The sequence below is a fragment of the Felis catus genome, chromosome A3, assembly GCF_018350175.1.
Source record: "Felis catus isolate Fca126 chromosome A3, F.catus_Fca126_mat1.0, whole genome shotgun sequence".
Classification (NCBI taxonomy): domain Eukaryota; kingdom Metazoa; phylum Chordata; class Mammalia; order Carnivora; family Felidae; genus Felis; species Felis catus.
The window spans coordinates 78,759,257-78,770,677 of NC_058370.1; the positions used below are offsets into that span (position 1 = coordinate 78,759,257).

The window sequence follows — 11,421 nt, forward strand, 5'->3', positions numbered from 1 at the left end:
CATTCATTCTGTTGCCAATGCCACTCTCAAAGCACCACTTCTCTTGTTTGTGCTCCACTGTCACCAATATACAAGGCTTTAAGTTCTCGTTTCCATCCAGTACCATCCCTATTCTGTGTAGCTTTAGCAACCATGTAAACAACAAGTCTTTACCTTAACCCCTTTCTTCCACCAACACCTGAGACCTCACATTGGACCTCAGATTTACCCTAATAATTGTCTCACTAGCTCATTCATACCCCCTCACACCACACTTGTCCTTCACTCTCATTAAGATGTCCAGGGTATCTTTGCCCACATAGCTCAGGCTTGTCACCTCTCTTCTTAGCCACCCTACCCTCCCCACTACTATTTTTCCACTTTAATATCCTTAATCATTTATATTTCTCCCCCAACTTCTCCCCTGGCCAAAAGTGCATCTGAATAAAGCTAACTGTTTTCCTTTTCTGCTCCCTCATTAATCACTGCTGTAAAGATACCAATAGCAAATATTTACTGACAACTGTATTAGGTAATACTATTGTTACCAACATATTACAAATGAGAAAAATAAAGCCCAGAGGAAATAAGTAAATTGCCATAGATCACATATCTAGTAAGCCAGACAATTTGCTTTAATCAAATGTCTTTGAAATATACAAAGCAAAAATTGATAGAACTACAGGGAGAAATTGACAAATTATCATCAAAGTGGAAGATTTCAGTTCACCTCCCCAGATCATTGGTAGGTCAGGCATTCAAAAACTTAGCAAAGAGGGGTTCCTGGCTGGCTCAGTCAGTACAGCATGCGAGTCTTGATCTCAAGGTTGTCAGTTCAAGCTCCACATTGGACCTACAGCAAAAAAGCAAAACAAAACAAAACAACACACAACTATACAACTTAGTATAGAAATACATGATAAGAAAACACTTAGGAACTTTGATTTAGTGGACATATATGGAGTCCTGTCTCTAAAAATGAGCACATATGGTATATTTACAAAAATTTACAATAAGCTAGACCAGTTATTCTTAAAACTTTTAGTCTCAGGAACCCTTTTATAGTCTTTTTTTCTTTTTGCAGTTTGGTAATCTTTATTAAAAGACTTAAAAATGGAGGAGAGAGCTAAGATTGTGGTGGAGTAGGAGGACTCATCTCGTTCCTCGAACACAACTAGATAATTATCAAATAATTTTAAATACCCCAGAAATCAACCTAAGACTGACAGAATAAACTGCACAACTAGAGAAAGAGAAGAGGCCACATTGCAGAAGGTAGGAAATGCAGAGAAGCAGTTTAGGGGAGAAAGGGATCATGGGTGCTGCAGAGGGAAGGGAGCCCTGGTCGTGGAGAAAGGAGAGAAGGAGTGGAACACACAAGGATATGCACAAGGAGAACCCTTCCCCAGAGCCATTGTCTGGGAAAATGAAAGAGGCTGAATTTTATGAGTTCTTAAAAATAGTGGGGCTTAAATATGAATTTTAAGCTTGGTGGGCTTGACTGGGGTAGAGCCCTGAGGGCACTGCCCTACTCCTGGAGGGAAGGCAAGCAAATAGCCCTGGGGGTGAGGGTAGATGGTGTGTAAACAGCAATCTGAAGAACACTTGGGGCACAGAGAGGGAAATCATTCACTCTTCTTAGAGCACATCTCTGAGAGGCAGAGTACGGGAGATGCCTCTTTGGGCACAAAGGAGAGGGCAGACACTATTTCCCTCCCCCTGCCTCCTCAGCATAAACACAGAGCCACCTGCAGGAAGCAGTGCATCACAAACACTGGCTGCCTAATTTGCTTATGCCAAGTCCCATGCCCCTGTGCTCTGGCGCAACTGCCTTCTCCATCTAGCTTGCAACTATCCCAGCATGGCAGGACCCTCCCCCAGAAGACCAGCTCAGGCTCCCACCACAGTCCATCCCTAAAGCCTGGAGTTTTAAAAGTCAGCAGGTCTGGCTGGGATACAGCCCAGAGGGGACTGTGCTGCTTCTGGAGAGAAGGAAGGCAAACAACCTGGAGGCAAACTGTGAAAACAGTGATCTGAAAAACACCGGGGATGCACAGGATAGGTGATTATTCGCATTCTCAGAATATTTCCCAGAAAGGCAGCATGCACAGTGATGCCTCTTGGGAACAAAGCAGCAGGTGAGTGCCATTTCCCTCTCCCGCCCCTCAGCATAGAAATAGAGCCACCTGTAGTAAATAGCACAGCACCAGCACTAGTTGCGTAGTCTGCTTACACAAGGCCCCACACACCTACACTCTGTCGCTAGTGCTCTTCTCTTTCAAGTTTTCCTCAGTCCCAGTGCAGAGGTCCCCTTCACCAGAAGACCAAAAGAAACCCCTGCCCACACCATATCTCCCAACCAGAGAGTTCTGCAAGGCCTCAGTTCCAGTGGAAGGAGCATGTCTCATTTAACAAGCAGACAAGAGCACACCTAGTTAAAACTTGCCACATTCTGGCCAAAGTTCAAACACTCCTCATTGCAGTCAAGGAAAAACCTCTGCAGATGACTGGCCTGAGGGATAGAGCAGCCAAAACAAAACAAAACAAAACAAAACAACAGAGCACATACAGGACACACTACAGACACTCCCTGAAGTGCCAGGCCCTGGACACTATATGACCTCTTCTTTATAAAGCCATTACACACAGGAGCAGGAAATATAACAAGCTTTTCTAGCACAGGGAAGAAGAGAGACTCAGACAAACTGCCAAGACAGAGAAGTCATCACAAATCAAAGAACAAGATAAGGTGACAGAGATCTAATCAAAACAGGTATAAGTAACAAGCCTGATGGAGAATTTAAAGCAACATTCATAAGGATACTAGCTGGGTTTGGGAAAGGAATGGAGGACTACAGGGAGGCCCTTACTGCAGAGATAAATCAGCTAAAAAACAAGAGGGCCAAAATAAAAAATGCAATAACTGAGATTTGAAAATTAACTGTATATAATGATCACAAGGATGGAAGAAGCAGAGGAACGAATAAGTGATACAGAAGATAGAATTATGGAAAATAACGAAGCTGAAAAACAGAAAAAATTCACAAAAGTACACTTAGGGAACTCAGAAACTCCATCAAACATAATAACATTAGTATCATAGGAGTTGAGAAGTAGAAGAGAGAGAAAAGGGGATAGAAGGATTCTCTGAGGAAATTATAGCTGAAAACTTCCCTAATCTAGGGAAGGAAACAGATATACAGATCCAGCAGGCATAGAGAAGGTCCATCAAAATCAACCAAAGCAGGCCAAAACCAAGACATATGTAATTACATTTGCAAAACACAGTGATAAAGAAAAAACCCTAAAAACAACAAGACAAAAGAAGTCCCTAACTCACAAGGGAAGACCCATAAGGCTACTTTCAGATTTCTCAACAGAAACATGGCAAGCCAGAAGGTAGTGGCATGACATATTCAATGTGCTGACCAAGAAAAATCTGCTGCCAAGAATACTCTATCCAGCAAGACTATCATTCCAAATAGAGGGAGAGATGAAGAGTTTCTGACATAAACAAAAATTAAAGGAGTTCATGACCACTAAACCAGCCCTACAAGAAATATTAAAGGGGACTCTTTGAGTAGAAAGGAAAGACAAAAAGTGACAAAGACTAGAAAGGAGTAGAGAAAATCTCCAGAAACAAGGACAAAACAAGAAATAAAATGGCACTAAGTACATATCTATTAATAATTACTCTGAATGTAAATGGACAGAACACTCCAATCAAAAGACATAGCGTGTCAGAATGGATTTAAAAAAACAAGACCCATCTATATGCTGCCTACAAGAGACTTGTTTGAGACCTAAAGACACCTACAATTTGAAAGTGAGGGCATGGAGAGGCATTTCTCATGCAAATGGATGTCAAAAGAAAGCCAGAGTGTCAATACTTATATCAGATGAACTGTATTTAAACCAAAGAATGTAATGGGAGATGAGGAAGGGCACTAGATCACAATAAAGGGAGCTATCCAACAAGAAAATCTAACCATTGTAAATATTTATAGCTCCAACTTGTGAGCACCCAAATATATACAACAATTAACAACAAACATAAAGGAATTTGTTGAGAATAACACAATACTACTAGGGGACTTTAACACCCCACTTACAATGATGGACAGATCATCTGAGCAGAAAATCAACAAGGAAACAATGGCCTTGAATGACACACTGGACCAGATGGACTTAACAGATATAGTCAGAACATTCCACCCTAAAGCAGCAGAACACACGTTCCTTCTGAGTGCACATGGGACATTCTCCAGAATAGATCACATGCCAGGTCACAAATCAGGCCCCAACAAGTACACAAAGACTGAGATCATACCATGCATATTTTCTGACCACAATGCTATGAAACTGACGTCAACCACAAGAAAAAAATGGAAAGAACATAAATACATGGAGGTTAAACAACATGCTACTACAGAATGAATGGGTCAAACAGGAAAACTAAGAAGAAACTAAAAAATGCATGGAAACAAACAGAAATGAAAACATGACAGTCCCAAACCTTTGGGATGCAGCAAAAGCAGTCATAAGAGGGAAGTACATAGCAATATGGGTCTACCTCAAGAAGCAAGAAAAATCTCAGATAAACAACCTAACCTTACACCTATTGGAGCTGGGGGGAGGGGGGTAAAACCTAAAGCCAGCAGAAGAAGGGAAATACTAATGATTAGCACAGAAATAAATGATATAGAAACTATAACCACAATAGATGAGATCAGTGAAACCAGGAACTCGTTCTTTGAAAAATTAACAAAATTGATAGCCCCCTAGCCAGACTTATCAAAAAGAAAAGAGCAGAGGCCCAAATTAAAAAATCACAAATGAGAGAGAAGAAATAGCAACCAACACCGCAGAAGTACAAACAATTATAGGAGAATATTGTGAAAAATTATATGCCAACAAATCGGACAATCTGGACAAAATGGATACATTCCTAGAAACATATAAACTACCAAAACTGAAGCAGGAACAAGTAGAGAACTTGAACAGGCTTATAACCAGCAAAGAAACTGATTAATAATCAAAGATCTCCCAACAAACAAAAGTTCAGGACCAGATGGCTTCACAAGGGAATTCTACCAAACATTTAAGGAAGAGTCAATACCTATTCTCCTATAACTGTTCCAAAAGATAGAAATGGAAGGAAAACTTCCAAATTCACTCTGTGAGGCCAGCATTACCCTGATTCTAAAACCAGACAAAGACTCCACTAAAAAAAGGGACTATAGGCCAATGTCCTGATGAACTTGGATGCAAAAGTTATCAACAAAATACTAGCAAGTCAAATCCAACAGTACATTTAAAGAATCGTTCGCCACAATCAAGTGGGATTTATTCCTGGCTTGCAAGGATGGTTCAATATTTGCAAATCAATCAACACAATACACCACATTAATAAAAGAAAGGATAAGAACCATATGATCCTTTCAATAGATGCAGAAAGGGCGTTTGACAAAGTACAACATCCATTCATGATAAAAACCCTCAACAAAGTAGGGTTGGAGGGAACATACCTCAACATAATAAAAGCCATACGTGAAAACCCATAGCTAATATGATCCTCAATGGGAACAACTGAGATCTTTTCCTCTATGGTCAGGAACAAGACAGGGATGTCCACTCTCATCACTGTTATTTACCATAGTACTCAAAGTACCCAGCCTCAGCAATCAGACAACAAAAAGAAATAAAAGGCATCCAAATCAACAAGGAAGAAGTCAAACTTTCACTCTTTGCAGATCACATATAGAAAACCCAGGAGCACCTAGGTGGCTCAGTTGGTTGGGCATCTCACTCTTGATTTAGGCTTGGGTCATGGTCTCACAGTTCATGAGATTGAGCCCCACAAAAGGCATGGAGGCTGCTTTGGATTTTATCTCCCTCTCTCCCTGTTCATCTCTCTCTCTCTCTCTCTCTCTTTCTCTCTCTCTCTCTCTCTCTCTTCCTCTCTCTCTCTCTCATAATAAATATATAAACATTTAAAAAAAAAAGGAGGGGTACCGGGGTGGCTCAGTCGTTTAAGCACCTGATTCAGCTCAGGTCATGATTTTGTGGTTCCTGACTTCGAGCCCCACATTGGGCTCTGTGCTGACAGCTTGGAGCCTAGAGCCTGCTTCAGATTCTGTCTCCCATTCTCTCTACCCCTCCCCCTTGCACTCTCTCTCTCTCTCTCTCTCTCTCAAAAATAAATAAACATGGGGCACCTGGGTGGCTCAGTCTGTTGAGCATCCAACTTGGCTCAGGTCATAATCTCGCGTTGCATGAGTTCGAGCCCTGTGTCTGGCTCCATGCTGACAGCTCAGAACCTGGAGCCTGCTTCAGATTCTGTGTCTCCTCTCTCTCTCTGCCCCATTCCTGCTTGTGCTCCGTCTCTCTCTGTCTTTCAAAAATGAATAAACATAAAAAATATTTTAAAAATAAAAATAAAAAATAAATACACATAAAAAAATATTTTAAAGAAAAGAAAACCCAAAGACTCTACCAAAAAGTTTTTAGAACTGATACAAAAATCAATAGAGTTGCAGGATACAAATCAGTGATATCTGTTGCATTTCTTCTTTAAAAATATTTTTAATGTTTATTTTTGAGAGAGAGACAGACCATGAGTGGGGGAAGGGTAGAGAGAGAGGGACACACGGAATCTGAAGCAGACTCCAGGCTGTGAGCTATCAGCACAGAGCCCGACAAAGGGCTCAAACTCATGAACCGCGAGTTCATGACCTGAGCCAAAGTTGGATGCTTAAACAACTGAGCCACCCAGGTGCCCCACGTCTGTTGAATTTCTATACACCAATAATGTAGAAAAAAGAGAAATCAAGGTATTGATCCCATTGACAATTACACCAAAAACCATAAGACACCTAGAATAAAGCTAACCAATGATGTAAAAGATTTGTACTCTGAAAACTGTAAGCACTTATTCAGGAAACTGAAGATGACAGGAAGAAATGGAAACACATTTCCATTCTCATGGATGAGAAAAATAAACATCATCAAAATGCCTATACTACCCAAAGCAATCTACACATTTAATGCAATCCCGATCACAATACCACCAGTTTTTCACAGAATTTCACAACTCCCTATTTGTATTCCATACTAATACAAAAATTTGTATGGAACCAAAAGACCCCAAATAGCCAAAGTAACCTTGAAAAAGGAAAGCAAAGCTGGAGGCATTACAGTTCTGGACTTCAAGTTATAGTACCTAAACTGTAGTGACTTAGACAGTATAGTACTGGCACAAAAACAGACACATAGATCAATGGAACAGAATAGAAAACCCAGAAATGAACCCACAACTATATGGTCAACTAATCTTCAACAAAGCAGGAAGGAATATCTAATGGAAAAATGACAATCTCTTCAAAAAATGCTTCTGGGAAAACTGGAGGGTGACATACAGAAGAATGAAACCGGACCACTCTCTTACACCATACACAATAATAAATTCAAAATGGATGAAAGACCTAAATGTGAGAGAGGAAACCATCAACATAAGCAATAACCTCTTTGACATCACCCATAGCTATTTCTGACTAGATATGTCTCCTGAGGCAAAGGAAACAAAAGCAAAAATAAATTATTGAGACTTCATCAAGATAAAAAGCTTCTGCACAGCAAAGGAAACCATCAACAAAACTAAAAGGCAATCTTCAGAATGGGGGAAGATATTTGCAATGACATGTCCGATAAATGGTTAGTATCCAAAATATATAAGGAACTTATCTAAGTCAACACCCCAAACACAAATAATCAAAAATCCAGTAAAAAATGAGCAGAAGACATGAATAGACATGTTTCCAAAGAAGACATCCTGATGGCTAACAGACACATGAAAAGATGCTCAACTGGAATTTTAAAAGAAGAAAAACTAGGGGCACCTGGGTGTCTCAGTTGGTTAAGCATCTGACTCTTGGTTTCAGCTCAGGTCATGATCTCATGGCTCGTGAGTTCAAGCCCTGCATTGGGCTCTCTGCTGTCAGCACAGAGCCTACTTCAGATCCTCTGTCTTCCTCTCTCTCTGCCCCTCCCTCCCTCCCTCTCTCATAAATAAATAAATAAATAAATAAATAAATAAATAAATAAAGCATTTAAAAAGTTAAAAGAAAAAAAATACTTAAAATGTCTGTACTTCCAAATTTAATTCTATGTTTTGATAACATTCTTTATCTTTTTTAAGTATTTATTTAACATAGACTTAGCTAACACAGTGTTACTTTAGTTTCAGGTATACAATATAGTGATTCAACACTTCTATACGTCACTTGGTGCTCGTCATGACAAGTGCTTTCCTTAACCCCCATCACCTATTTCACCAATCCCCCCACCCGCTTCCCCTCTGATAACCATCAATTTGTTCTCTATAGTTAAGAATCTGTTTCTTAGTTTGTCTCTCTCTTTTGTTTTTCCCCTCTTCTCATTTGTTCTGTTTCTTAAATTCCACACATGAGTGAAATCATATGGTATTTGTCTTTGTCTGACTCATTTCCCTTGGTATAATACTCTCTAGCTCCGTCCATGTCTTTGTAAATGGCAAGATTTCATTCCTTTTGATGGCTTAGCAATATTTCATTGTATGTATGTGTATATCTGTGTATGTGTATATATATATATATAATTTCTTATATATATTTCTTTCTTATATAATTTCTTAGAAGTTGGCTGAATGTAGAATCTGAAACCATCTCAGTGAACTCTGCACACTCCATCACATTAAAATCCATCAGTCTGTTTTGTGCTTTGAGTCAGTCTTTTACCTAAAAAAAGAGGGGCGCCTGGGTGGCACAGTCGGTTAAGCGTCCGACTTCAGCCAGGTCACGATCTCGCGGTCCGTGGGTTCGAGCCCCGCGTCAGGCTCTGGGCTGATGGCTCAGAGCCTGGAGCCTGTTTCCGATTCTGTGTCTCCCTCTCTCTCTGCCCCTCCCCCGTTCATGCTCTGTCTCTCTCTGTCCCAAAAATAAATGAACGTTGAAAAAAAAAATTAAAAAAAAAAAAAAAGAATTTAGTACATGACAAAACTTTTAGGCTATAGCAAAAATTATATTTAAGGAAAAATTGTAGTCTTAAGTGCTTATATAAGGAAAAAAGACTAAAAATTAATTATATAAATAACTCAAGTTAAGGTGAAAATAGCAACAGAATGGCCCAGGTGTGCCTGGGCGTCTCAGTCGGTTGAGCATCCGACTTCAGCTTAGGTCATGATCTCACAGTTTGTGAGTTTGAGCCCCCCATCTGGCTCATTGCTGTCAGTGCAGAGCCCTCTTTGGATTCTCTGACCCCATCTTTCTCTGTCCCTCCCCCCACTTGCTCTCCTTCTCTCTCTCAAAAATAAATAAACATTTTCTAAAAAAAGAGTAGAATGGGTTCAAAAACATAGATGATCATAAGAATAAGAGAAGAAATTAAAGAAATGATAGGAAGGGTGAAAAAAAAACAAAAGTTGATTCTTTGAAAAGATACAAACTTGCGCCACACTAAACAGCAGAATGGAGGGATAGAGCAAAGAATTTGTAAACTGACAAAGTATTTCAATTTTCCTAATTTCAATTCTTTTGGACAAATATATTTCTGGATATCAGGTTCTTAAAGAGCTCTCTCCACTCCCATGTTCACTGAAGCACTATTCACAATAGCCAAGATATAGAAATAACCCATATGTCCGTTGACAGATGAATGGATAAAGAAAATGTGGTATATACATACCATGAAATATAATTCAGCCTTTAAAAAGGAAAGGAAATCTTGCCATATGGAACAACATGGATGAACCTACAGGATATTATGCTCAGGGAAATCAGCCAGTCACAGGACAGCTGATTCTGTACTATTCCACTTATATGAGGTCTCTGAAGTGGTCAACTTACAGAAGCAGATAGTCAAATGGTAGTTTCCAGAAGCTGGGAATGAATAAGTTCTATAAATCTGCTATATAATATAGAGCCTACACTTAAAAATACTGTCTTGTGTACTTTAAAAATTGTGAAATGGGTAGATCTCATATAAGTGTTCTTACCACAACAAAAGAGGCAGAGCACAAGGAAACTTTTGGAGGTGACGGATATGTTTATTACCTTGATTTGTGATGATGGTTTCATGATTGTATGCCTATGTCCAAACTCACCAAAATGCATACATTAAATTCGTGCAGGGTTTTTTTGTATTATATCAATTATACATCAGTAAAGCTGTTGATTAAAAAAAGGAAAAGAATGAATTGAGATATCACCTCAGACCCTGCAGACATCAAAAGGATAAGGAAACACTAAAAAAACCAAAAACAAAAAAAACAAAAAACAAAACGAACAAAAAAAAACCCTCTACACACCTGAATGTGACAACTTACATGAAATGAACAAATTCCTTGGAAAACACAAATTATCAAACAGTCTATAAAATAAACTGTTTGAATAGCCCTATAACTATTAAGGGCATTGAATTCATAATTTTAAAACTCCTAATAAAGAAATCTCTAGGCCCAGATGGTTTCACTGGAAAATTCTACCAAACAATTAAAGAGTTAATATCAACTCTACACAATCTCTTCCAAAAAATAGAACATTTCCTAATTCCTTTTATGGAGTTAGTGTTACTCTGGAACCAAAACCAGAGTGTAAAAAAGAAAACTACAGACCAATATCTCTCATGAACTTACATGCAAAAATTCTTAACAAATATTAACAAATCCAACCCAGGAATGTGTAAGAAAATATACTATAACCATAGTGGGACTTATTAGAAGAATGCAAAGCTGGGTCAACATTTTTTAAACAATCAATGTAATCCACCATATCCACAAGCTAAACAATAAAAATTACATGATCAGATTGATTGATGGAGAAAACTTCATTTGACAAAACTGAATATCCATTTATTTTTTAATATACATAATTTTTGTATCTTAATTAGTTAACATACAGTGCACTATTGGCTTCAGGAGTAGAATTCAGTGATTCATCACTTAAATATAACACCCAGTGCTCATCACAAATGCCCTCCTTAATACCCATCACCCATCTAGCTCATCTCCCACCCACCTCCCTCCATCAACCCTCAGTTTGTTCACTATTATTAAGACTCTCTAGTGGTTTATTTCCTTCTCTCTTTTCCTCTCTCCTTCCCGTATGTTCATCTGTTTTGTTCCTTAAATTCCACATGTGAGTGAAATAATATGATATTTGTCTTTCTCTGACTGACTTATTTCACTTAGCATAACATGTTCTAGCTCCATCTACATTATTGCAAATGGCAAGATTTCACTCTTTTTGATGGCTGAGTAATATTCCCTAATACAAATACACCACATTTTCTTTTCTTTATCCATTCATCAGTTGATGGACATTGGGACTCTCTCCATAGTTTGGCCATTGTTGATAATGCTGCTATAAATGGAGTGCTGTATTTTTCAAATCTGTATTATTGTATCCT

At 38.8% G+C, this 11,421-nt stretch overlaps 1 long non-coding RNA gene across 1 annotated transcript; it reads right to left on the bottom strand.

Moving 5' to 3' along the window:
• Positions 1 to 591: 591 nt before the first annotated feature.
• On the bottom strand, positions 592 to 2,387 carry LOC109496743. The gene is made up of 2 exons (XR_002152965.2): positions 2,229 to 2,387; positions 592 to 832 (listed from the first exon to the last, which is right to left on the bottom strand). It is a non-coding gene; the product is annotated as an uncharacterized LOC109496743 (long non-coding RNA).
• Between the last annotated feature and the right edge of the window lie 9,034 nt (positions 2,388 to 11,421).